The sequence below is a fragment of the Pinus tabuliformis genome, chromosome 6 (assembly GCF_031772625.1).
Source record: "Pinus tabuliformis cultivar Carrire ecotype Pingquan chromosome 6, CPIR1, whole genome shotgun sequence".
Classification (NCBI taxonomy): domain Eukaryota; kingdom Viridiplantae; phylum Streptophyta; class Pinopsida; order Pinales; family Pinaceae; genus Pinus; species Pinus tabuliformis.
Window position 1 is genome coordinate 1,731,843,922 of NC_142292.1, and position 25,543 is coordinate 1,731,869,464.

Consider the following 25,543-nt stretch of genomic DNA (forward strand, 5'->3'; position numbering starts at 1 on the left):
TTCTTTTCCACTAAAAGAATCTTGAGAAATTGATGGTGGATGAGTTACATGGGATTCTTATTGCATATGAAATGAGGACAAAAGGGGAAAATCCAACATGTTATGCAACCAACTCACAATATAGAAGAAAAGATAGATCAACAACTTAGAAATTAGCCTCTTCGAGGGGGAACCTCCTTTACATTATATGAATGAACAATTCTTAGATGATACAAATGATAATACCTCATTGGTATATAGGAGTCTAAGGGGTCACAATATAATCAGAGCCTACATAAATATAATAATTTAAGGGTACAACAATAACAATGGTGGGCTTCTACGGGGCACAACAATAACAATAAGGGGAATAAACTAGTATTATAGGGACCTAACATGCCCCTCTCCTTCAAAAAAGTGTTATCCTCAATGATTGAGTAGTTTTGAATGCTTCTGTATAAAATTCTCATCCTCCCATGTGGAATCTTCATTGGGTAAGTTCTTCCACTTAATGAGATACTCTGGAATTAATTGATTTCGTAGTTGTCGGGTTCTTGTTTCTGTTACTGCTTCAGGATCAAATATGATTTTTCCTTCTTCCTCAAGCTCTGGTAAAACTGTTTGAACTGGGAGCTCGTCACCGATAACCTTCTTTAAGCATGAAACATGGAAAACTGGGTGTACTCAGAAAGATGCAGACAACTCCAATTTGTTGTTAGTTTTTGGTAGCATCTGAAGTGCTCTAGCCTTGAAATTTGGTGGAGAGGCTAAAGCACATGATTTCTAAATAACCCATAAACCGTTTGGTGAAACTCCACTCGAATTGTATTTTATTAAAATAATTAATATTTTTTATGGAGTTCCTAAGTCTAAACTTAGGAAAATTAAAATATTAATGGGTATTAATCAAAATATGGGTGAGAATGATCTAGAAGGTAGATCAAGTCATTTTTTAATCTTAGCCGTTGACTAGAGACTTAATCTCGGTCGTTGAAGACTCAACAAGAAAAGTATAAAATTGAGGCTTGGGGTTCATTTGGAAACACGCACAAAGAGAATGAATTGATCAAGAATTTGATTCTTAGGGAAGGGTTTTCTAAGGATTTCAAATTTAGTGATCATTCTATAGCAGAGGGGCAGTGAGTATCCAGGAGAAGGAATTTCTAGAGAATACAGACATAGAAGTGGAGAAAGCCAGCAGAGTAAAAAAGTTGTATGTCACGCAGAATATGGAACTACCAGGAACAATCGGGAGTTGCCGAAATAGCCGGGAAAGCTGACGCAGAGGGCAGAAGTCGGAACTATCAGAACTACTAGAATAGCCTAGAAAGTTGATGTGGAGGGAAGAAGCCAGAACTGTCGGGAATAGTCAGAATTGCCGCAAACTGTTTGAACAGTCAAGAAAGCTAACCATAGAGGGCAGAAGCTGGAACTACTAGGAACAACAGGAACAACTGGAACAACTGGGAAAGAAGACGTAGAGCACAAATGAGGTGACATAGAAATAGTCGGGGTTAGCTAGTCTTGTGCCGCATCAGCTGGAATTCTACCAAGTGAAGTGAGGTAAAAATCACTCAGATTTTCCACCTGTCTTTTCTCTATAAATGATTGCTAGATGAACATCCTAGATCTGTATTTAGATATTTATCCTACATAATAATAAATCCTCAGAGTTGTTGCATCGCTTTTCCTACATTGGGTTTTTTCGAGGACTATTGTGTCCAAAAATAAGGGTGCCCTATGTATCTTGTTCTTTGCTCTACTTTCTATTTCATGAGATCAAATATTTAATTAGTGTAGGCTACAAAAGTAATTTGCTTCAATATTAAGAAAAATAACTTGGTTAATGTATATTACAAATCAAGTAGACAAAGTAGATTCAGATTTGCTGCAGTAGGGGTTCCTTCGAGTCTAGGAATTTTCACATGGTATCAAAACATCGATTTTGAAATAGGAAGAACAGATCCAATGCTAAGCGGTGAGGTTGAAAGCTGCACTTGGCAAAAATTTGAATCCCCTTGAAGGGATTGTGTGGTCCTTGTCGGGAAACAGATCTGAGGAAATCTCTCTCTGAGTGAGATGATAGAGAGGTATGGTTTGCAGTTCGTGATTTTGCAGAGGCAGTGATGCATAGCCTCAACACAATGCTTGAAGGGAACGGTTCCTGCCAGGGCAGAAATCCGCTGGAAATGAATGGAGACACATAGAAGGGGAATTTTCTCCTCATAAGACTTCGAGCTAGGGAGTATGACTTTTCCCTCGATGAACAACAACAGAGAGGGGAAGATATACAAGCTCTATAAGGGACTGCGTAGTCTGGTCTAGTGTTGTGCAGAGGAGAGAGGAGGTCATTCGAAATTTCTATTTGGCAGAGATGGCAATCGCATCTCCAGGAGGGAGGTGGGGAGATTTAGTGTTGTAGTTCAGAAAAAAAAAAAAAAAAAAAAAAAAAAAAAAAAAAAAAACCAAAAAAAAAACCTACTTCTAGGAAGGATCTTTGAGGAGTCCACCTCTTGGATCAATTCATTGCTACGGGAGCCCAAGATTCAGCAGTAGTGAGATGGAATTAATGTCAGATGATGCAGTGAAGTGTTTTTAAGACAAATACAATAGTTGGGGACCAGAGACTGATCAACGTAGAGCAAAGTTGGCAACAATGCAGTTGGCATATTGTAGGAGTCATCAACAACGCAAAAGATTTAGAGGGTCAGAATCAACATCAGTCAGATTCCGACATTCATTGCATTATGTTGAACAAAGTTAAGTTCAACTAATTTTGGATGTTTTTTAGTTGCTTCTCTCAGCAACTAAGTTGTAGTACGGATGCAGTGTTAGCAGCATAACAGATGCATCGACCGAGAGGGAGTTGTAGTACAGAGGCAACAGTGGTAGTGGCAGTGTCATGGGCATCAGTGAATTAGAAAAAATAACACAGTGTTGGTGGCAACAACAGTGCAGAAAGGAGGTGCTTCAGGTTCAGAGCAACATGTAGGTGGACATTGTTGCTAGAGCACTTTCCTCGCTAAGAGGGAGTGTTAATTTTTGGTAGCATCGGCAACGCTCTAGCCTTGAAATTTGGTGGAGAGGCTAAGGCACATGAGTTCTAAAGAACCCATAAACCTTTTGGTGAAATTCCACCCGAATTGTATTCTATTAAAATAATTAATATTTTTAATGGAGTTCCTAAGTCTAAACTTAGGGAAATTAAAATATTAATGGGTATTAATAAAAATATAGGTGAATGATCTAGAAGTCAGGTCAGGTCATGTTTTAATCTTAGCCGTTGATTAGAGACTTAATCTCAGTCGTTGAAGACTCAACAGGAAAAATATAAAATGGAGGCTTGGGGTTCATTTGAAAACACACACGGAGAGAACGAATTGATCAAGACTTTGATTCCTAGGGCAGGGTTTGCTAAGGATTTCGAATTTAGTTTTCATTCTAAAGTAGAGGGGCAGTGAGAATTAGGGAGAAGGACTTTCCAGAAAATATAGACAGAGAGGCTGAGAGAGATAGCATAGCAGAAAAGTTGTCTATCACACAAAAGCTAGAACTGTTAGGAACAACTGGAACTACTAGGAACTGTCGGAATTCTGCCATGTGAAGTGAGGTAAAACTCAATCAGATTTTCAGCCAGTATTTTCTCTATAAAGGATTGCTAGATGAACATCCTAGATTTGTATTCACATATTTATATTATATAATAATAAACCCTTAGAGCTGCTGCATCGGTATTCCCGCATTGGGTTTTTCCGAAGACTATTGTGTCCAAAAATAAGTGTCCCATGTATCTTGTTCTTTGTTCTGTTTTTTGTTTCATGAGATCAAATGTTTAATTAGTGTAGGTTGCAAAAGTAATTTTCTTCAATATTCAGAAGAATAACTTGGTTAATGTATATTAAAAATCAAGTAGGTGAAGTAGATCATATTTGCTGCAGTAGGGGTTCCTTCGAGTCTAGGAATTTTCACATGTGTATGACATAGTACCAATGTTTTGAACATATTGGAAGGACCATAGTACTTGGGTGATAATTTTTTATCCTTCTTAGCTTCCTTGAGGGACATTTGTTTGTGTGGTTGTAGCCGTAAAAATACCCAGTCACCTACATCAAAAATTATTTCATTACGATGTTGATTTCCTACTATTCCATTCGATTATGTGCCAAAGTGAGTTTATATTTTAAGAGTTTGAGAACTTGTTTTTTATGCTCGATGTGATCTTCCACTGCTTGAACCTTAGAATTTTCTCTTAAATATGACGTGATGTATGGTGGATGATATCCATAAAGCTCCATAAATGCAGTCATTTTTGCTTCAATATGGAAGGAAGTATTACAACACCATTCAACTAGAGGTAACCACTTGTCCCATTGTGTTTGTTTATCAGATACAAAGAAATGAAGACATCCTTCCAATTTTTTTTTCACTATCTCAGTTTGATCTTCAGATTGAGGATGATAAGATGAGCTATGAGCTAATTTGGTACCAGGACAATAAAATAATTTTGTCCAAAAATTTCCAATGAAAATGCGATCTCCATGACTTACAATGATCTTTGGGTTTCCATGTAGCTTTTGAATTATTTCCATAAATGCAGTAGAAACTATAATGGCTTTAAAAGGATGATCTAATGCACAAAAGTGTACATACTTTGTAAGTTTATCAACTACCACCATGATCACACTCTTTCCTTTAGACTTGTCTAAATCCATGATAAAATCCATTGAGACCTCCTCCCAATGCTGAATTGGAATGGCTAAAGGTTGTAACCGACTCTGGGTTTTAATGGTCTCAACTTTATTTTGTTGGAAAACCAAACATTCTGCCACAAAATTTTGAATATCATATTTAAGGCTGTCCAAAAAAAATCCCTTTTTGACCATATGGTAAGTTTTTAAAAATCCTAAGTTCCCTCCTAACGAGGAGGTGTGCAATTCCAAAAGAATATTTTACTTGAGTTGGGAATTCTTACAAATATATAAGCAATCTTTTTACCATAATGAATCATTGTTCTAATTAAATGTATCATATGTACTGGTATCTTGTTGCAACTTTTGAATGAGTGTCCACACCTCTTCATCATTCTTCCCTTCATCCCTTGCTTTAGTTATCCAATGAAGTTGGATAATAGAAATGGCACAAAGAAATGCTTCCACATCCTCATCCTTTCTTGAGAGTACATCTACAACAACATTTTGCTTCCCTTTCTGTAGATAATTTCAAAGTCATAACCCAACACCTTTATGACCCACTTTTGCTACTCTTCTGGATATAATATTTGTTCCAAATGGTATTTAATATTATCATGATGTGCTTTTACCTTGAAGTTTCTTCCCATTAGGTAAGGTCTCCATTTCTTTAGTACATGTAGTGTTGCCAACATTTCCTTCTCCTAAATAGTTTTGTGTAAATACTTTCCTATGATTGAACAACTTTCAAAAGCAATGGGCCTTCCTTCTTGCATTAAAACAACACCAATTCCATTTCCTGAGGCATTACATTCAACAATAAAGGTTTTTGTGAAGTATGGCGTAGCTAAGACCGGTGCTTGACATTTCCTCTTTAAGATGTTCAAAGGCCTTAGTTGCTTCTAGAGTCTAAGAAAATGCATATTTTTTCAGTAATATTGTTAGAGGTGTTGTTATTCTCTCATAATTCTTAACAAATTTGCGATAATACCTTGTCAACCTGAGAAATCCTCAAATATGCTCTATGGTTGTGGGTTATTTTCATTCCTTAATGGCTTTAATTGTGTTAGGGTCTACCTTAACACCCTCATGAGATACAATATGACCCAAATATTCCACCTATTGTACTCCAAAAAAACATTTGGAGGTTTTTTCATATAATTGTTTCTCCTCCAATAGTTTGAACACCCTCTCAACATCTTGAACATGATCCTTCCATGACTTGCTATAGATTAGTACATCATCAAAAAAATACTAACACAAATTTTCTAAGGAAGGGTTTGAAAATATAATTCATTAAACCTTGAAAAGTGGAAGGTGCATTAGTAAGGTCAAAAGACATGACCAAAAATTAATAATGACCCTCATGAGTTACGAATGTTGTTTTCAGAATGTCTCTAGTCTTCATTCTAATTTGATGATATCTTAAATGAAGATCCAACTTGGTGAAGTAAATTGCTCCATGTAATTCATCCAACAACTCATCAATGAAAGGAATGAGAAATTTACCTTTAATAGTGATGTTATGAGTTACCTATAATTTGGACACATATGCCATGATCCATCCTTCTTATGCACCAATACTACTCGAGCAAAGAAAGAAGTTTGACTAGGATAAATTACACCAACATCTAGAATTTTTGCAACCATATGTTCAATTTCACTCTTTTGGTAATAGGGATATTTGTAAGGTATGATGTTTGGAGGAACACTTCCTGGAATCAAAGGAATAGCATGATCATGATCATGAATAGGTGGGAGGCCTTTGGAGTCTAAAATACCTTGGAATGATTGTCCAAGGCTTTTTGGAGATCTAGAGAAATAGATTATTTCAATGTTTGAACCTCTAGTGAGCATAATTGTGCAATTACACCTTGTTGTTCTTTCTTCAGAAGCTCTATCATGCCATTAGAGTTGATTATCTTTCTTGGTTTTCATACGGTACCCCTTAATTCAACTTCCTTTCCTTCCCAAAAATATTTCAAGAAAATTTCTTGAAAATTGAAAGTTATTGTCCCCAAAGATTGTAACCATTGGACGCCTAGTACAACATCAACACCACCCATTAGAATGGAAAGCATTGGACTATACAATACATATTCCCCCATGGTTAGTTTGATATTATGGCACTTTGCAGAGAAATTTATAGTTCCTCCATTTGCAACCATCACTTGACACTTTGGTGTTGGATATAGGAAACAATTAAATTCCTTGGCTATCTTACAATGAATAAAATTATGGGTACTACCCGAATCAATCAGAACTATTAACTTTTTTCTCTTGATATATCTTTCTATCTTGAGAGTTTGAGGAGTGGTAATTCCTGCGAATGCATTATAAGGTATGGTCGGACTCATTTATTCTTTCTTTGGGGTTGGTTCATGGTGTATATCCTCCTCTTTTGATGTTTCTTAATCCTTTTATTCCTCCTCTTCACAGTCTATGTAGAATAATTTCTTCTCGGCACACTTACTACCTTTAGTGTATTTGTTATCACAACTGTAATAAATCCCTTTTACTCTTTTTTCCTCCAGTTTCTGTGGTGTCAATCTTATAGGTTGTGGAAGACTATGAGCAGAAACACTTCCATATTTATAGTTGTGAGTGGTAGGTTTCCTTGTTACCATAATTTTTCTTTCAACTTTTCTTACCACTCTGAATGCCTTTTCCAATGAATCAGGTTCCCAATGGTGAACTTCATGTTGGATAAAACCCTTAAAATTCACTATGAAGGCATCAATCCTATGCTCCTCTATAATATCAATTACCCTAATATTCAATTTTTAGAAGTCTTCAATGTGCTCTGCCATTGAACCATTTTGTTTGAGACTTATCAATTGACTAAAGAAGGTTTTGCTCTTTGTATCTTCATAATGTGTTATCATTTCCTCCATAAAAATTGACCAGGCGACAAATGGTTTATGAGAACAAAGGCATCTATACCATAAAAACTAATTGAATTCTAAAAATAAATATGCAATACATACATTTTCTGAGGGTTTCACATCGTGTAGATCAAAATATTGTTTCTTATGTAGTATCCATGTTACTGGATCCTTGCCATCAAAATTCCTCACATCGATCTTTGGAATGTGGTAGGTCTTCAACCCAAAGTTAGAGTCTCTAAAATCATGATTAATACTCATTTTGTTCTCATCATGAGTTTCATGGAATACCTTGTCACCATTAGGAAGCATTTCTTGTAGTAACTTTGTCAAACCTTCCTTCAAATCTTCCATTTTGGCTTTTAAACTATCCTTCAAACCTTCTGTTTTTGTTTTTAAACCGTCCTTCAAGTCTTCCATGTCCATTTTATTTTTTATTCTAAACCACCCATCTTAATATTCATCATTGCTTCCAATTTATTTTTGGTTACTCTTTGTGAGAGTGAATTTTTTTGCACATGGTTTCGTAATTTTAATATATCATGTTGCATTTCTTCCTCTTCTTCATGTGTCATAGAAGAGATTTTTGTTTTCTTACTTGGTTTGTCCACTTTTTTGTTTCGAGACATTTTGGAATCAAACAAAGATATATGTGCTTCTCTATGCTCTTTGCATTACTTCAAACTGATTTTTAAAACAAAAGTTATGCAAATTATAAAAAAATTACACACATTTTTCTTCTTTTTTAGGAACTCAATATTGAAACTATTGTATCTCTATAATTTCAGATCTCCAAAGTCTGAGCTTTCTTCTTTTGGTAGTGCTCTGCCTCTTCTTTCCAACCCCACAAGTCAGATCGAGATTGATGTTGGTGCTCAAACTGTTCCAGTAACTGAGGACAACCTAAGACAAAATCACTGAGGACCCTAGATCCTCTCGCTTTAGGTGATAAGCATTGACCTCCTTTTCACCATAGGGGGTAATCCTTGAGGATAATCAAAATTGAATATTCATTGTAGAATAATGTAAATTAAATAGATTTTTTAATTAACAAATAAATATGTCAAATTAATGAATAAAGAATATTTTAAATAAAAAATGTTTTTTAGGAAATAGAGGTGGTAGGCATATAACATGTGAAAACTTATTAAAAATAAAATATCATTATGACTAAATGAGGTTTAAATTAATATATTATATTTCTCACAAAACATAAGGGTTAGTAAAAATTAAATTTTAAAATAAAATCGAAAGACATGAATTAGAAAAAACTAGTTTAAATGCATTTAATAGAAATGTCGTAGTTAAAAGAATATGACATCAAGTGCTATTATTATTCATCCTGCAACAAAACAATTAAATTATCTGATTTACTTTTTCTAAATAGTAAATATTGAAAAAACTAAACCAATTTTACTGTGTGGGAGATATACCAATCTGATCATGTCAAAGCATTGCTAATCACCACATATTACTAGTAAAAATAAAAAATAAAAAATAAAAAATAAATTAACAATAAAAAAATAAAATAAGAGGAATGGTTTTACGATATTTAAATTTATCTGCAAATAAATCCTAAATAACATGCATGGTTAGAGTTTCGTTCTGCAGCCAAAAAATTCAAATATGATTTAAAAAAAAACTTTAAATAATAAGTATTCAAGTATTTAAATAATTTAATGCATGCAATATTATTGAATAATCATGTTATATCAATAACTTCCACAATGAACCAGTAAATAAAACTTTACATAAAAATAACGCACATAAAGAAAAGAAATAAATATATATTATCAAATAAAATCCTCACAATCACAATGAATAACACCATTGTAGCAAGTACATGAGTCTTAAAAAAAAAGTCTTCATCTTCGGTGCACCACCATCCTTCGATCTGCCTAAAAACGTCCTTGGAACAACTTTTTACCTTTTTTTTAGAGTTCTAGAAGTTCATTTTATTTTTAGTTTCCTTAACTTCAAGTAAAATTACATTAATAATTATTATTATAGCTACTGAAACGTATATTTATTTCTCCCATTAATTTCCCATTCAAATCTTCACTCAATTAATTATTAAATCACCTATGGTGAAATTCTTGCATAAATATAGAAACGTAAAGATTAATAAAAATATATATATGATAAATAAAAATAACGTATACTCACCCATAAAATTCCAAGTTTGAAATGAATCCAAAATAAATATATAATAAATTTTAGATTTATATTTCAATATAAAATTTAAATAATTTCTCTTTCGATCTTTTTTCATGTTAAACTCATGTCTACACATTTTCCATTCATCATTAGTCGCATAAAAATAATTTTTGAAAGATATAAATTTAAGTTTAAATTTTAAATTTTCATTATGTTTTAAAAATAATCTTAGAAAATTATTGCAATATAATATTTTTTAAATTTTAATAATTTCATATATATATATAAATTTTAGTTTCTAATAAAAAATATATATAAAATTGATATATAATTATATAAATTTTGATTGAACATTCATATATATATGAGAGTTGCTTTTTAGTGTGATTTTTTTGGAAGTGTTTCTGGCAAATTTTTCTGGTTTAATTTCTCTAAAATCTGGCAGGAATTCATTGAAATCACAAATTTGATGGGTAACCCCTACACAGTAGAAGTGCTATAGGGATTTTTTAGGGTGCTGAATTCATATATAGTGAAAAAACTAGTTTAAATAACACAAATCAAGATTTGACCATAATTTTTTCCATCAAATTCCAACACCAAAAATTCCAAAAAATCACACTAAAAACAATTTCATATATAATTTTATTAAACATAATTAATAACCAAGTTGAATCCGAAATTGGTTTGCAGTGATTCTCTTTCATATACCCTTTCATATACCCGATGGTTAAATTGAATGGTTCATTATTATGTTGTGAAAGTGAAACACATGTTTTTTTTTAAGGTATATGGGCACGTGTCTTTATTGGAATGAGTGATAATATCATTTGCCTTGGGTGGAATATATATGAAGAGAGGTGAGAGGTAAATGGGTTGTATTTGCGTTTTTATGTGAGACTTGGGTGTAGGTTTTGAGGGAGTGAGGTAAGGTGAGTAGGGTTGGTTTTTGTTTAATATTTTTATTTTTATTTTTATTTTATTTAAATAATGGATATTATTTAGAAAATTTAATATATGCTTCACTTGTATTATGTTAATTTATTAATTTAAATTGTATTTTCATTAATTTGTTTATTTAATTTTTATTAATGTTTAATGATTAATTCATATGTAGTTTTGTTTTATTTAATTTTTTATTTAATATTTTAATTATAATTTGTATTTAATGATTATTAATTAATTAAATATAATTTATTATTTATTATTTAAATTTAAATTTATTTTTATTTTTAATTTATATAACAATAATGATAATTATTATTTCAAAATTAAGATTTTAAGTTTTTATTTAATATAATATTGATTTTCTAACGAGTTATAATGATTATCACAATGGTAAATTTAATGCACTGTAAATATGAAAATTCAAGAGAGCGATTTTCGATCATGAGAATGTGAAAGGAAGTTGTGTAACGAGGGAGGCACAAGACAAAACAGTCATAATGAGCCAAGATCTAATTGGGGTCAAATTGGTACAACAACTGGATTCTTCAAGAAAAAGATATGCTCAATCTCCCATGATGACCTGATTATTGACTATTCAGTAGAGCGAACTTGTACGAAGTTCTACATGCCATTGTTTCGACCTTATGTCTTGAAAATGATACACGAAAAACTACAGTTTGTGCACTTTCAGGCACTTTTTACAAAATTCAAATCTGATGGTCAGAGAGAAAGTTATGACGACTTTCCTTTAGTCACCTGTTTGAGATTGAATTCCTCAATATAGCGATTGAAAAACCCTAACTTCCTCCTATCATATCTTTGAAAATATAGCAAACCAAGATCTGAAATTCGTACACAAAGTTCACCAATATTTCGGCTCCATGTGGTTGCAATTTTAAATTCTGAAGCCTTGTAGAAAAAAAGTTATAGCGAAAATTCCAAGATGACCTGTTTTAAGAAGCGAAACCTTAGAATCCAAAGCTCTAATACCAAATGTTATGCAACTAACTCACAAAATAGAAGAAAAGATATGTCAACAAATTAAAAATTATCCTCTTCGAGGTGGAAACCTTCTTTACATTACATAAATTAACAATTATTGGATGATACAAATGATAAGGCCTCCTTGGTATATATAGGAGTCTAAGGGGTCACCATATAATCAGGGCCTACATAACAATAATAATGTAAGGGTACAATAATAACAATAGTTGGCTTCTACGGGGCACACAAATAACAACATGGGGGATACATGGGCACAACAATAACAATAACAATAAGGGGAATATACTAGTATTATAGGGACCTAACACATCCACTGATCTAGGTTCAAATAGCAACAATTTGTTCCACAGATGGTTGTGTAGACCCCCCAAATACTTGAGGAGTATGTTTGGGTTTTGTGGGGAGGTACCCAATATTATGGTCATCTCTCTGAACTCTATGGTGTACTCATGTACACTCAACCCCTACAGTATATAGGTTAAATTGTGACTTTATGAACATTTTAAGTCCTCCCACTTAGTCACTAGAGGATATTCATCCAATCTCAAGGTCTCCATGTGTCTTTCCCACCATGTCAATGCATGACTCTCTAATTTCAGTTGAGAAAATGAAATATTGTGTTCTTCCTCTATATGATGGACACTAAAATAAAATTTTAATTGTTGCAACCAATGATTTAGCTTCAGAGCATTAATATCACCCTAGTATGGCTTGATGTTGACATTTTCTTCCATTTTTAATAGGGATTGTGAATGTTTCGCGACACTAGAATAGGGTTGATCTTTTCAAGTTCTTTCTTTGGCTCCTTTTATATTTCTTCCTAATCTCCCAATCTCCTCTCTTATCAAAACTTTGTTCTAGAACCCCCGCCTTCTCTTAATGGCCCAAGCTTATTAGTCAAGGCCTCCATAAGGATGCTCAAATTATAGTATATATTTGCAACTTGTGCTTCAAGCTGCAAAATCCTCTCCTCTAGGGGATCGTGAGGGTTATTGAAAGATTCATCAATCACGACCGGGGTTTTAGGACTTTTGGCGTAGTTGATATGGATCCACTGCAAATATCCACAATATACCTAAATAAAATTTATATCATACCAATATGATCAGTAAATTGTCATTGGCATTCCACTAGAGAATTCATCACAACATATCTACTAAAATATATTAGAAAATCCAAAATCTACAGTATGGGGTGTTATTTGTCCTTAGATTTATGGATCTGTTAATTATTGTTTATTATGTATGCATCCATATTATAATTATGCAAAACATAGGGAACACTAAAATAAAAGCTCAAAAACCACAATTGACACAAGATATATCTTGGTAAACCCTTTTAGGAGAAAACCAAGCTCGAAAGTGAGTCTACTTTTCTGTCTTTCTCTAAATGGAAAATGGATGTAGGTACAAAGAAAGTGCACAAATCCTCTATTTTTCTCTCTCCCTATTCTTCTCATCTACTATATTCTTCTATGTAACAAAATGCACTAGAATAGAATGGAACCCCTTTTAGCCTGGTTATAACACGACCTGATATACTGTCAGTCATTACGTTTCACTCCTTGAACTCTTAACTAGAGTTACAATATTGAAAATTCTAGAGACTTATTCATCATGATCATGTGGCTAGACCCTTTTTCATGAATAATTGGAGTTGACATGGCATCCTCTAGAAATATGGTGGTCAAAATAGAAGGGTCAGCTTCTAAGTGGCATAAATTTTGGATACAAATTGTAATTAAAGAAATTATTGTGCCACTGGAAAGGTCTTTGAGTATAGAATAGGAAAAAATATGCCACACATAGGCAATAAATTTTTACCCCCAAAAAATGTTGTTTGATGCCTTAAACTTCTCGCATAAGGTTCTAGACCCCAATTTTCCAAACTGGGTCTCATTGGTGAACATGGTAATGTGAGTTGATTCCTTCACTTTTTTCACTCATGACACAAAACATAATGATACAATCTAGATCAAGATTATTACAAAGGATAAAAAAATAATACACAAGGATGTGGCAAAGGAGGTAAGAAGAATATAGGAAGAAAGAATGTAGACTTACATTATAATATTCTCAATACAAACTAAGTTAATGGAACATTGATAGTGGATGTTAGAAACACATGATGGGGGATCAGAACAAACTTCTCACCCTAAAGGAAGAAAAATGAGGCAACATTACCTTTGGTGATAATGCTTCTATAAGGATAGTTGGAAAAGGAACAATGAGTCTTAATGATAGAAAGAATAAAAAGCAACATGTCTTGTATGTTTAAGGGTTAAAACACAACCTTCTAAGTGTCATTAAAATGTGTGCAAGGTTACAACCTCACATTTCACATCCTCACATTAAATAAGGAAAATAGGTTCAATAATATTAGTGGAAAATGCAAAAAAGAATATCAAGCAATGTATATGTCCTTGATTTAAAAGTCAAAAAAGAAAAATGATGTATGGGACAAGTACACAAAATTTGGTTATGGCATAAAGGATTGTTCACATAAAATTTCATTGTTTGGTAAAACTTAACAAGGCATAAGTAGTAAGAGATGTTCCAAGGATCTCAAAACCCATAAACATTATTCCAAAGCAATGTTAGCACTAGAAGCAACAAGAATTATTTAAAAGCTAAATTGTGACAATTGGAATGAATGAATAGGAAAAGAGATTATATATGTATATTTATTAGGGGTAGAACTATTCCAACCACTTGATCACCAATCAATCCATCTAGCTCAATTCATGGCGTTGTGAGAGTCACACCATCTGTAGGTAGAATTTGTTGCATGAAAAATACCTGAGCTTAAGGTGATTTTCCCTACAACAGAATTTGTTGCAAAGGAATTCCCCTAAGGATAGGGTTGAAAGCCCCAATATAGTGGAAAAATTAAACTAATAAATAATACTCAAAGCATCACACAACTTGCATAAAATTAACAAAAGAGGAAATGAAGATTCACTAGTGGGTCCTACATTTAATGTTGATCCTGCAAGGTCCAAAGCTTCATTCCTCCTCCAAATATACATACTTGTAATACCAACAAGAAAAAATGGAATAGAATAGCAAAATCCAAAGAACACAAGTATATATGATAGATTATTGCATAAACAATTTCTTTATAGACTCATAACACGAGAAATAACAATATAGATGGGATAGAATATGAGTTTCTTTTATTGATCACAATAACATATATATTGTTACAAAGTCACCTGATCTTGGTTTTCAGAACCAAGAAGAACCTTCTTCTAGATCCTCCCCTGCTGAACCACTGAAGGTATCCTCCTCCAATATATGTTAAGTAGATTTGATATAGGAATGTCCCAACATCACAATTTGGAATCAACGATTTCCTAAAGAAAAGGGAGTGCTTAAAAGAATGGGATAACAACCTAATCGAGGGAAATTTTACCAGAGTAATGATATGATGGCTAATGGTTATCATGAGGACCAACCAAGGTGTGTATTTATACCACCATAAATTGGTTTGAGTGGTTATCCCAAGGGCTCCTGTAGGTGAGTTTTCAGTGTAACCCATAAACCCTAAATCATATTTTCAATATGTTTAAATTTTGACATGATTTTATTTAAGGGTATTTGTGTACATACATGAATTAATTGCATGCAACTCACATAATTGGGAAAAAATAAACTAAGATAAATTTAGGACTACATAGGGGAAAGGGATGTTTCCCTGGTCAATAAATGCATATGATGACAAGTGAGGCAAAAGATAATATAATAGAATTACCATAGGAGGACTCTTGGGTCAAATTTTAGCTTTGCAAGATACAGGAAAAGGTAAAGAATAATAAGAATAAGAAATCATAGATATATCAAGTCCACAACAAGTAGTTATAAGTTAATCCCATCAAACAAACAAAGAATTAACCACTCAAAACCCAAAGAAACCATTCATTGACAATCTTGTACAAGAACCAGAATGACTATGTTTCACTAGTAGAGTATGTGCAAAGCAATATGGTTGAACCTAAAGAACAAGAGAGAACATGAGGAATGGGGGGATCAATAGTAGTTACAAAAAAATTTAGACAAGAGTTTGGATTTCCTATTTTGGATCCAATAGCAAATTTCCATATGAAAAACATTTCACCGTCAACATTACTAAATTTTCATGGCATGAGAATAGAAGATCCTAAAACTCTTCTTTTTGAATTTGATGTATTATGTCTTATTTATGACTACTCTTTATACACAAAAACTTAATTTGTATCCAACTACTCTTAAGGATACGAATTTTTGATGGTTTATGGGATTAGAATCAAATAGTGTTATAATTTTGGATAATATGCATCAAATATTTCTTGCAAATTATAAAGATTACTTTCCAAACCAAGATTTGTGGGAAGAGGTATTTAAAATGTCACGAAAAATGGATGAAACCCTTAAAGACTATCTAGAAATATTTTATTATAGTGTTAAGAGGGACAAAAAACAAAATTTGTATTTGGATACTCGTAAAATTATTTTACTTCAGAAAGACATATTTTCAATATATATTTTGTCTATTGCATGAAACCCTAGCTCGCTCTACAACATTTAGTGAATATTTAGCTAATCATTCATGGTGACCAGTATGGATGGGGTCTCTCCCTCTCCCTTAGATTAGGTGATGGCCTTCTAGGCCCTTGTCACCTATCTTTCGAAGAAGCCCGAGTCAAAAGAAGCCAAGTCCTGTTTTTTTAAAAAGACAAAGACTAGGTATTTAGTTACTTTTCCACCAAGATTTGATCACACATATCTACCTTTCACCGATTGTGCACTGGTTGGAAAGTTCACTGGAATGTGGAAATCACTCAAATAAATGGAGAAGTGGCTTGAGAAATCATGGAATCCAATGATAAAAGGAGACATAGGGATGTATGCCTATGGAAATGGGTTTCTTTACTTTTCTGTTTGAGTTCAAAGAAGACATGGACATCAATTTTCGGAATGGTTGGTATTTCTTTAGGGCCAGGGGTATGTACTTGAATGAATGGTCCCTTAGTTTCAACCCAGATGATGATATCCTAAATGTGGTATCATTTTGGATTAAACCACCCATACTTCCCTTAGTATGCTGGAGTGATGTTTGTCTGCAAGCGATTAGAAATAGTTTGGGAAAATACTTAGATAGAGTTAAACCTGATATCAATTTTCCCATGCAAAGATATGCGTGGAAGTTCATTTGGGGAATAGATTACACTTGGAAATCAATCTCACCCAGGGAGAATGGAGCCATTATCAGGTAGTAGAATATGAACAATTTCCATTTAAATGTAGGGTTTTTCACGATTACGACCAGTTTTCTAGAGATTGCAAGAAGGTCAAATCTAGCTAGGGAGAAAATGTGATTGCAACTCTAGAAGAACAATGGAAAACATAGAATAAGGGAGTGAATAAAGGAAAGACAGAAGCACACAAAAAAATTGAACACAAGGAAGGAATGCATCCTCATAATATGAAAATGCCTTTGAATTTCTTCAATCATAGGAAGAGATTGAACAAGAGGCCACACTTAATAACAATAAAAAAGAAATAGCCGACAAGGAAGACTCAAATCCAGAGGATGAAGAAGGGGAAATTTGCATGCAAAAGAAAGTGGAAAAAATAGAGAACAAAGGGAAAAATCAAATCACATCCAAGGTTCAAGAAGCTCATGAAAACCCACTGGATCTCAAGATGGTAGACAATCCCCTAGAGACCTAGAAAAATGAGGTAGACGAATCACAAAAAAAATTGAAGGACCAGACAAATGAAATAGAAAATTGGAGCAAAAAATTAGTTGGGGAGATGAGAATAGAAATCAAGAAATGGAAAGCACTAAGAAAGTGCAAGGGAGCCATTCAAAGAAGGTAGTTAGAGAAGCAAAACAAAAAATATGGAATCCAACCTCAAATTACTGATGTCTTAAAAGGTGGTAATAGTTGATGGATAGGAAAATGAAAAAGGTAGGAGGTAAGAAATCAAATTCTTCCAAAAAATAATGAAAGTCCTTTCCTATAATACAAGGGGCATGGAAAACCCCAACAAATCCCTATCGATTAAAGATATATTTAAGTGGGAAAAACCACAGATCCTTCTTCTACCGAAAACCAAGTTAGAAGAGACATAATTCATGAACTATGTAAGAAAATTTTGGAGGGACAACTTGGGGGGGGGGGGGGGGGGTCACCCAAAGTTCTCATGGTGCTTCAGGAGGATTGGGAACTTTCTAGTTGAGGTCTAATTTCATTGTGAAATACCGCATTAAATCCAAATATTGGATCACAATATCACTAAGAAGGAATGATACAAAGGGTAGGATTTCAATCATTAATGTTTATGCTCTAGTAAAATATGGGGGAAAAGTGACATCTAGGAGTCATTGATCTATTTGAAAGAGGTACAATGGCATCAAGACTGCGTAGTGGGAGGGAATTTCAACACAATCCTCTTCTCATTAGAGAAGCGAGGGGGCAATCCACTTAGAGATCCATTTAGGAAACTAATGGAATATTGAAAATGGGATTTAATTGATACAATGCTAAAAAAAGGAAAATTCACGTGGACCAATAGAAGAAGTGGAGAAATCCTTATTTCATGTCATTTGGATCAGTTTTTGTTACACAACAATTGGATATTAAAGGGAATGGACTATGTCTCCTCAATATTGGATCAAGGAGTCTCAGATCAACGGTTGATCTTGTTGGAGGTTGACCCCATAGAAAATATGGGTCTTATCCCATTCAAATACAACCCAAATTGGCTGATGGAAGAGGGGTTTTTTGACTTAATTAAAAAAGTATGGATGACTCTAGTGATGGTCTCACCTACTTTATTTTGGAAACAAAACTAAGATCAATCAAATAAGCCCTACGATGTTGGGAGAAAGAGAAATAAAAATCCCGGGCATGAAATGGCTTGAATTGGTCAAGAAATTATGGTGCCACAAAAGTCTAATTGACACCAGCATAGTAAAGAGATGGCATTTGGAAAGAGGAAAATATTTGAGTAGACAAATTTATTCATTGAATAAATAGGAGGAAGAATATTAGAGGCCAAATTCATGTAGTGTATGGTTGAAGGAAAGTGATAAGAATACAACCTTATCCATAAGCAAGCTAAGGCTCAGGAACTCCAAAACTAAGTAAGAGAAATTGCTTTTGAAGGTAAGCCCAAACTTATAGCCTTTTCTGAAATCAAATAGGAAGATTTTAGATTTTTTCAAACAGTTTACATTGAAGATAAAGAATTAGATATGGAAAAGGAAAGGAACTTCCTTTATTTCATTCTGAAAAACCATTATGATCAACATCTAAACAAGGAAATCGAAGAAGACTAGGTCATAGAAGAAATATGGTCTCTTGATCCAGATAAGGCACTAAACCCTGATGGATTCATAATAAGCTTTAATCGAACCTTTCGGATGCTAATAAAAAAGGATATAATGTGGACACTAAACTGGAAAAAGATTAAGGATAACATAGGAGGGAGCATCAATTCATCCTTCCTTTCTCTCATATCCAAGGTGTCAGAACCGATGATTTTTCCTATTTCAAGCCCATCTCTCTCTACAATGTTGCATACAAAATCCTCATAAAAATATTTGCAAATAGATTAAAGAAAAAAAATTCTGGAAATAATCTCAAAACACCAAGGTGGATTTATGCAACGAAGGAAAGTATTGGATAATGTAATTCTTTTTCAGGAAGTTATTCAGTCCAACAAGGAAAGAGGAGATCTTGGCATGGTCATCAAATTGGATATGGCCAATGAATTTGATTAGGTAAGGCATACATTTTTATATGTAATTATGGAGAAAATGGGTTTCAATTATGATTTATTCAATGGATAAAGGCTTGTATTGGAGCTTCCAGGATCCCCCTCTTGTTAATGGAAGACCTACCCATTTCTTTGAGATCAGAGGAGGTTTAATACAAGGTTTCCCCATGTCCCCCATCCTTTATATATTGGTTGAACAAATCTTAAGCAGAAACCTAGAAAACGCAAGAGTGGAAAATTGGTTAATGGGTCTCAGTATTGTCAGAAATGTCAAGGAGGTAAATCATTCACAATTTACAGATGACGCTCTTCTATTAGGAGGAAGATAAAAATTCATCACAAGTATATTCAAGGGAATTCTAACTTCCTACCAAGATCTTTTGAGTGGCCCGATGAATAAGAGGAAGAGTTAACTCTTCAGATGGAATAATATTGATTCCACTCTAAGATAAATATTACAGTCCTTGAATATCTTGTAGAAATAGGGTGGAAACATTTCAAGCATTTGGGAATCCCAAATTCATTGGGAGCAATGAAATTGAATGATTGGGAGGAAGTTATATAAAGTCTTAAGAAGAAATTATAGACATGGATGATGCAATGGCTCAACGTGGTTGAAAGAATTATGTTAATCAAATCGGTTCTTTCTTTTCTTCTGATATATTTGTGCTCAAGCCTTCTCACCACAAAGAGTGTGGTTACTCAAATAGGCGCCTTAATCTAAAAATTTGTGTGATAGGGACGAACATAATGAGAAATAGTCCCACATTGTCCAATGTAATATAGTACTATATTCAAGGACTATTGGGTGATTTAATTGTGATTTAAATCCCTGTCATTAAGTTATCAATTGGGGGTTCATGAACTGATGAGGTATATGTGTACTATATGTACTAGGTGATTATTTCTCAGAATAGATTAGTCTAATGCAATAAACTTAAAACTAATTAGAAAGAAAATTAAATCGATCCAACCTAATCCAATCCAATCCAAACATAAATAAATTGAATCAATCTTAACAAAACAACATGAATCAAAATAGCATAAAAGAAACTAAACTAATATTGCATAAACGAAACCACACTTGCTCTAAATGAAACCACACTTGCTCTAAATGAAACCACACTTGCTTAAAATGAAAATCACACTTGCTTAAAATGAAAATAAATGAAATAACATAATTACACAATGTTACCAATATGTACAACAAATGAAAAAGGTGTGAAAACTGTGGTTGATGGGGGGGCCTCCACTCCTCAGCAAGTACACTGATCGATTATCAAAACTTGGAGATCAAAGCAGCAACATGTATTCCATAAATGAAGTTGGAGAAAAGCTCCAAAGATATTACAATAATTCAAGTCTCTTCTTCTCTATCCCCACTTTACAAATTACATCTTGGATGGAACCCTGAACCCGTAACTCTTTTGTATGAAGGATGCACTCCTATTTATACAAAAAATTAAGATAACTAATCAATAAATATAGATCCTCAAATATCTCATAAATCCACATTTATCTCTTGTGGTTACAACCAATCACATAAAAATATGAGATACATTTGCCTCAAAATTCTCTCCTAGTCTTGATAGGAGACACATATCAAAACATCCATGATTCTTCTCCTTTGAATGTGCTTAGTCAACGATCCAAATCTTCTAGAATTATTCCACAAATCTTCATGAGTTGGAATTGAAATTCGAATTTGTTGTTGAGTAGCCAAAAATGACCCTTCTAGAATCTTCAAATAGGTCTACAATATCATAAAATTCATAACACTTTTAGATATATATATGAAAATATGTTAATTACATAATATTTAATCATAAATTCTCTTAAAATACTTAAAATAAATGACTTGGAAAATAATAATGATAAACCCATATGATCACGAAAATGGTTATTAATGTAGGGTTATGGAGCTACATAATATGGTGAAAAGTTACAAAAATGGTTAAATGATGGAAATGAGGGTAAAAGAGGATTTGGAGGCCCAACATTTCCCCCCTACTGAAGATGTTGCATGTCCTCAGGCAACTTTGCATTGATTCCCTTAATCATAAGTTGATCTTCTTGAAATTTTTTTGCTTCTATATGAACTTTGGCTTTGTATTGATTCTCTTTTAAATTTTCATACTCATATCATTTGATAACTTTATTCTCTTTGCAAAGTGTAATTTGAAACACATTTTATTGCAACATAATTTTTATGGTTGGTTCTTGTGTGACAACCAAAAATTTATGAGTATTGGTTCTTGTGTAACAATACTCTTCTTATTTTTGTTGCATCAAAATACTTGAAAACATTGAGAATTTTTTTTAAGATCTCGTACTGATTGTCAGCCATTTAATGTGATTATCAAGTGATCATTGCAAAACATATAAACTTCTGGAATTAAAATGCAATAATAGTCGATTGGGAAAAATATGTTGGTTAGGATGAAATGAAATGTGACATGTGAATATGAATTGATATACCTTTCCCCCAACTAAAGGTGTTTTTATTTTTTGGCAAATGAAAAAGGGAATATAAATGCGGTGAGGAATTTTCCAAAATCACTATTTCAACATTTAAGGAATTACATGATTAAAGATTAGAAAACAACATACCTTCACCTACCTGAAAAGTGGACAAGCTATATATATATATATATATATATATATATATATATATATATATATATATATATATATATATAAGTGTGGCTGCTGTTGTTGGATCATGGAATGTGAAGTAAAATAATCTGATTTTATTTTTATTTTTCTTGCTTGTATGAATAGAGGATGAATCTGATATGAAATTGGAATATTTATTGCTAGGACAATGCTACGACTGTTGAATTATGAGTTAAGTCCTATTGCAAGCTACTGAAATCATATAGTCTTCATTCACTCAGTGGCATAATTATTATCTATGTGAATAGATGTGTCATAGAAAAGAAATTGTTGGATTACTGGCCATTAATGAATTCCATTGACCAACATGAGACTACTGACCACTGATGTCAATGAGAGTCAAGATGCCTAAGTTCATCTAACTAGGTACAAATAGATGCATCGTAGTCGAGTCACCTAGAAGATCCGACAAATAGGGGACATTGATGAATTCCCATTGTTTATTGGAAAGAGAACTTGCCATTAAGGCATTCAAGCCTCAAGGTACTTGAAAGATCTCTAGTATTGATCCCAGATGATGTGTTGGAGTCGATAGGTCAAAAAATGTTAGAAGGGAGGCCTTAATGAATCCTCCATTAGCTAACACGAGTATAAAATAATAATTTGAAGGACCATAGAGAAAAGATTTGCATTATAAAGCAAGTTTTATTTGACAAAAAGGAAGAGGAAAATGGGGTGACTCAGCTTTGTAAGGGAGTTGAATGAATTTATTGTTGGGTTAAGGGTGAGTGAAAATGAGACAGGAAAGTATAAAGATTACAAAGGTAAAATGAGTTTTGACGTCATGGTTTGGCAGTAGGGAAATGGAAATTTATGGATCCATTGTAGGCTTAGAATGAGTAGAAATGGTAAAATTGGTATCTGAGAGGCCTTGTTTAGTAGTAATGGTGTAATTGATCTAATTTGACATGGAATGAACATGCTAATCTAAAAGAAACTTGGTCTTTAAAAGGCACTCGTGCATATAATGATCTTCTTTCATCGTCTTGGAACCTGCAAAAACTTAACACGTTTTTGCAAAAAAATGTAAGGCTATCAAGAGATAGGGGTGATTAGTCTCTCTTCATATAATATATACACAAAAAATTAGAAATAGTAATAATAAAACAAGTTTAAGGAACACAAATTAAACGCCCTTTTACCTGTTTGGAAAGCGGTACCTTGGACTACCTGTTGGTATTTTGTTGGTAACTTCTTCAATTTCTTATTGTTTCAAATTCTTATGAAAACTCTTTCATTGCGTATATCTCGTCAAGATATTTCCAATGACATTTGAATCATCAAAAACTAATGTCGTATGAAAGAGTTACGACTGTCTTATGAAACAAGAAATAAGATACTGAATTGCTTCAATTCTACAACTGATGATTTGTTTTCCAACAACTAGATTGTGACAATTCTGTAGCTACGGTTCTATAGGTTCCGACATTTCAGTTGAAGAGAGGAATTTATGGTTAGGTATGCCACTACTAATGCCAACAACACTAGAAGTTCCACGCGTTGCTGGCAAAAAAATAACAAAACCTTGAGAGGCTAAGACGCATGACATGGGAATAACAAATCCACCGGAGAATAAGATGTGTGAATCAGATCCCTGCTAAAAACATGTTTTGATGCAAATTTGTTCATAATCAGTTTAAATGATTGTGCGACTGTCAATCATTTCAACATGCCAAATATTTTATCATTGCTCCAGAATTTTGGCCAAATAACGCAAGGCTCTGCTGGAATTATATTTACAGATTTTTTAATTTCAGTTTCAGTGCGGGCAACCATGGATAAGCTTGTGTGCTAGCTCATTTTGTAACTTTCGTCGATGCAATGCGTGAATGGTTTTTATGATTTTGTCGCATTCTTTTTTATTATTATGATGAAGTGGATGGAGTTATGAAGTTTATTATGAAGCTTTGTTTTTGTGTTATGCGTTGTTGATCTTCTTGTGTTATGATTTTGTTTTTATATGAATTTTACTATTGCTTTTTTTAATTGTTTTGTTTTGTTTTGTTTTTATTTATTTTTATAATGTTTTGTTTTTGGTTTTATGTATTTATTTTATTTTATTTTGTTAAGTTTTTTTTGTGAAATATCAGATTGTTTGTTTATTTTTGTTTTTTAATTATTATTCAAAAGTAAAGACTTTATTTAAATAAATAAATAAATAAAATAAAATAAAATAAATAGAGAAAAGTTTAGAAAATTTTGAGATAGTTCTCATTGAAATTTGGAGATTAAAATTTGAGTATTTTTAGAATGAATAATGAATTTAGATCTCCTATCCAATTTTTAGATATATGAGTTTTATTGCAAAATTTCAATGCTAACTTAATTCAATTTTCCTTTCTGATCTTCTGTGTTGCACAAGGCGTAGGAAGAGAGCATACTTAGGAAATTTGTTAGCTCTTTTATTCTTCTGGAATTTAAAAAACAAAAAAATAAAGTAAAAGGACTTGATCTTTAACTTCATATTTTGGCTCTCAAAACTCTATTTGTTCTCCTCTCCTTCTAGATTTTCCTGCAAAATGATTAGTAAGTGAGGTGGCTCTTATTGCACCACCAAAAATAAAATAAAATCTAACCTAACAAAAAAAATCAAAAATATCACCAAACTTGGTTTTATTTATTGAATTTGTCCTACTCCACTGGAAATAGAAAAGTTGGTTGAAGTGTAAGCATATTTCCAGTGTAACCATGTGCATAATAGGAGTAAAAACATATGCATGCTTAGGTATGAAAAATATGCATTAAATTACATCAAAGCATGAAAGACTAGTTGTTTTGATAATGCAATCAAGAAGTAAGGAAAAATGAAAGAGTGATGTGACTTGATCCTTGATGGAACCATCTTTCAATAAAGCTATGACATTCCTGACTCCTTTCTTGGTTTAAATCACATTGAATATCCTCCTTTATTATGCATTCCTCAATCTTAGATTCTAGTGGTTTCTCCCCATCAAAAGTATTCCATGATTCTTTAGTCTCTTCAACAGATTGACAAGAGAAATCCAAAGAGACTTGAAGATTTGCTTGTGGAGGTGGAGAGATAGAGAAGTTTTTGAATGCAGTTAACATACACTCTCCCTGAGAGGCAGATATCCCAGCTGTTGCTAGGATTCGAGGAAGTTCTTGGAAGGACATTCCTCAAATTCTTAATTGTCTATGAATTACTCCAACTGGTTGATAATTTTTTTCTTGCACACAAACTAGTACAAAGTATTGAAAAAATTATTGAATATGCATCATAAATGATTTTAATATGTTTTTAAACATGCATCTAAGAATGAATGAAACTATCACGAGTTGTCTAAATTTTCAAAATAAGCACATATTTATACCTCCTTGACAACGACACCAAAATGTTGGGTGATTTAATTAAGAGTTAAATCCCTGTCATTAAATTGTCAACCCGAGGTTCGTGTACTGATGAGATATACGTGCACTA